We start from the raw sequence: 4,281 nt of genomic DNA on the forward strand, positions 1-4,281 counted from the left end.
TGACCCAGTGGCCTACTCCCAGCCTAGTCGACAACTGTTGCAGTACATCCTTGGCTTCCTTAGTTTCTACTATAGGTTCATTTACAACTATAGCCAGGTAACTGCACCCTTTACACCACTCACTTCCAGTAGAGTCCCCTTTGTCTGGTCCGCAGAAGCACCAGTAGCCTTTAGCAAGCCTAAGGAGCACCTGACACTAAACTACAATTTGAATTTAATTTATTTAAATTCAGTTTCTGATGACACAAAGTTCTGCCCATAGTTAGTATCTTGCCCAAGGATATTTGACATGCAGACTGGAGAAGCCAGAGCAGAGATAAGCCTGAGATAAGCTCAGGTTTATCTCTGTTTGAGGCTTCTGTAATATCACCCATCAATTTTGATTGGCGATGAGGCCTTGCTCAAGGGCACTGAACAGAATACACCCCGGTCAGATAAAGAAATTCCTGTAAAGTCCTTGTCTTGCAAGCTTGCTCCTACATCAGATCTTATGAAATCAACTCTGTGATTAGCGCTTCAGCACTTAAGTTACCTGCCACTCTTTGCATCCATCCTAAATTCCATTTCTCAAGTTAAACCAGTTCAATCTAGTCCATTGTGTAAGATTTCATATCTCAGCTAAAAAAAATTTGTGTTGAAGTTGTGCAGTGCTAAGCAAAAGAGAATGAAAAGGGTGAGATGAACCTCCAGTGTTCAGCTCCTTGAGGCTTAATTTGTCTGATAAAAACCTTCCACAGACTGTAACTGCTCACTGTTTGCATGATGGTGCATTTTTCAATATTTTCCATTTATTCACCTTGCGCAATTTGTTTAATGAAACATTTTGTAGTTTTTTAAAACATTAATGGATGAAGAATTAAATGTTACCTATATAAGTTTTGATAGACATGTGGAAATTAATACAGATATTTTTATTTTTTTATTATGTTCACATTATATATTCTAATAACTTGCAGTAACTCTATTATTATATACCTCATTTTGATCCACAAAAATCTCCACAAACCTATGTACACTTTTATTGCAGCATTGCTACTGAACGTTGTTATTTACGCCACAACTATTTACCCAAAACTCCTGATTGACTTTTTATCTAAAAAACAAATCATATCATATTCAGCATGTCTCTTTCAGTTTTCCATAATTTATTCTCTGGGTTCTTCAGAGTTTGTTGTCTTGGCAGCCATTGCCTATGACAGATATATGGCTATATGCAAACCTCTACAATATCCAACCATCATGAGAAAAAGCACTGTGAGTATTTTCCTGGTCATAGCTTGGCTTGTACCTGTATTTGTCACGGTTCGGCATGGCAAACCGTGGGGGGTGTGGGGAAGGAGGACCCAGGCGCGGTGCTCTATGTACAAGCAGTGCGTTTATTTACAGTGGTGGAACAAAACAACAATAAATCCCCGTGCTTTCCCTGACTCCAGTGTCGTGTCTCTCCGTGAATAGTTCGTGCCTCAGTGCTCTCCGCTCCCGTGTCTCAGCATTCCTCGTGCTGGCTGCCGTCTGGCGCTCCACACTTCTCCTGGGGACACAATAGACGCAGCTGTCAGGACACATACAGTGGGGCAAAAAAGTATTTAGTCAGCCACCGATTGTGCAAGTTCCCCCACTTAAAATGATGACAGAGGTCAGTAATTTGCACCAGAGGTACACTTCAACTGTGAGAGACAGAATGTGAAAAAAAAATCCATGAATCCACATGGTAGGATTTGTAAAGAATTTATTCGTAAATCAGGGTGGAAAATAAGTATTTGGTCAATAACAAAAATACAACTCAATACTTTGTAACATAACCTTTGTTGGCAATAACAGAGGTCAAACGTTTACTATAGGTCTTTACCAGGTTTGCACACACAGTAGCTGGTATTTTGGCCCATTCCTCCATGCAGATCTTCTCGAGAGCAGTGATGTTATGGGGCTGTCGCCGAGCAACACGGACTTTCAACTCCCGCCACAGATTTTCTATGGGGTTGAGGTCTGGAGACTGGCTAGGCCACTCCAGGACCTTCAAATGATTCTTACGGAGCCACTCCTTTGTTGCCCGGGCGGTGTGTTTTGGATCATTGTCATGTTGGAAGACCCAGCCTCGTTTCATCTTCAAAGTTCTCACTGATGGAAGGAGGTTTTGGCTCAAAATCTCACGATACATGGCCCCATTCATTCTGTCCTTAACACGGATCAGTCGTCCTGTCCCCTTGGCAGAAAAACAGCCCCATAACATGATGTTTCCACCCCCATGCTTCACAGTAGGTATGGTGTTCTTGGGATGCAACTCAGTATTCTTCTTCCTCCAAACACGACGAGTTGAGTTTATACCAAAAAGTTCTACTTTGGTTTCATCTGACCACATGACATTCTCCCAATCCTCTGCTGTATCATCCATGTGCTCTCTGGCAAACTTCAGACGGGCCTGGACATGCACTGGCTTCAGCAGCGGAACACGTCTGGCACTGCGGGATTTGATTCCCTGCCGTTGTAGTGTGTTACTGATGGTGACCTTTGTTACTTTGGTCCCAGCTCTCTGCAGGTCATTCACCAGGTCCCCCCGTGTGGTTCTGGGATCTTTGCTCACCGTTCTCATGATCATTTTGACCCCACGGGATGAGATCTTGCGTGGAGCCCCAGATCGAGGGAGATTATCAGTGGTCTTGTATGTCTTCCATTTTCTGATGATTGCTCCCACAGTTGATTTTTTCACACCAAGCTGCTTGCCTATTGTAGATTCACTCTTCCCAGTCTGGTGCAGGTCTACAATACTTTTCCTGGTGTCCTTCGAAAGCTCTTTGGTCTTGGCCATGGCGGAGTTTGGAGTCTGACTGTTTGAGGCTGTGGACAGGTGTCTTTTATACAGATGATGAGTTCAAACAGGTGCCATTCATACAGGTAACGAGTGGGGGACAGAAAAGCTTCTTACAGAAGACGTTACAGGTCTGTGAGGGCCAGAGATTTTCCATGTTTGAGGTGACCAAATACTTATTTTCCACCCTGATTTACGAATAAATTCTTTACAAATCCTACCATGTGAATTCATGGATTTTTTTTTCACATTCTGTCTCTCACAGTTGAAGTGTACCTCTGGTGCAAATTACTGACCTCTGTCATCATTTTAAGTGGGGGAACTTGCACAATCGGTGGCTGACTAAATACTTTTTTGCCCCACTGTATAACCGCGGGCATACACACACTAACCTAGCTCAACAGGATGACTAACATGAAGTCTCACGGAATGATCCCGCGTCGGTGGGAGCTCCAAGACTCTCCTAAGTAGCTCCCCCGACGAGGCCTGATCAGCAGCAGGTGTGTGGCTTCAGGTGTGGCCAGACCGTCAGCAGGGCCACACCCACCAGGCCTGAAGGCGCCCGCCGAAACACATATACACACACGCAAACAGGGAGAAAGACAGCAACACCAAATATACATACAATAATAATAATATAATACATAACTGCTCAGGGATCCTGGGTTGCTCAGACCCAGGACCCTGACAGTATTGCAGTCCAAGCAATAGGAATGGCTAAAAGTAAACTGTGTTCCTTTCATTTAAAATCAATATTTTGTAACAATGCAATTTACACTCTTCAGTGTGTAAGATCAAGGTTAGTTACTGTATTTGGTATAATTTGTTATTTTGATTTTGTGATACTTCCTCTTCTTTTTATAGTTTTCACATACACAAAAATCTTTATGGTCTCTTAAAACAGTCGTAAAGTAATCAAGAAAAAAGCTGCAGAGACCTGTTTACCCCACATACTGGTTTTAGTGAGCTTTTCCTGTTTAGGTGTCTATGATGTAACCATATCTCGAGTGGAATCAGATTTCCCTAAAACTGCACGCTTTATAGTGTCATTACAGCTAGCTTTGTATCAACCTTTATTTAATCCATTAATATACGGGCTTAAAATGAAGGAAATTTCTAAACATCTAAAAAGGTTGTTTTGTCCAACAAAAATTATTTGATGCGTCAATAAATTCCTCATTTCAGAAAATGTACTTATTAAATATTATAAACTCATGAAATTGATTTGGTCCACATATTTTACACCTTTTTTTGAATAAATTAATCAGTGAATTTAAAATGTTTTTACTGTTTATGATTGCTCAGGGTGCATGTCTATTGTAACATAAATGTTATAGTTTAAATGTTATAGTTACAGTTAAAATACTGGTTTTTAGACTGCTGCACAGCACAAGAACTCAAGAGTAAAACATTTACAAATTCCAGCAAAATGAATTAAACTAATGCTGACATATACTATGTTCAGAGAGTTTTCT

At 41.3% G+C, this 4,281-nt stretch overlaps 1 pseudogene; it reads left to right on the forward strand.

The window, feature by feature from the left end:
• Positions 1-844: 844 nt before the first annotated feature.
• LOC146615728 (olfactory receptor 11A1-like) lies at positions 845-3,966 on the forward strand (annotated as a pseudogene).
• The last annotated feature ends 315 nt before the right edge of the window (positions 3,967-4,281 follow it).

Source organism: Diplotaxodon limnothrissa, linkage group LG16, assembly GCF_057381915.1.
Source record: "Diplotaxodon limnothrissa isolate DT_005_m linkage group LG16, D_limnothrissa_male_GT1.1, whole genome shotgun sequence".
Classification (NCBI taxonomy): Eukaryota; Metazoa; Chordata; class Actinopteri; order Cichliformes; family Cichlidae; genus Diplotaxodon; species Diplotaxodon limnothrissa.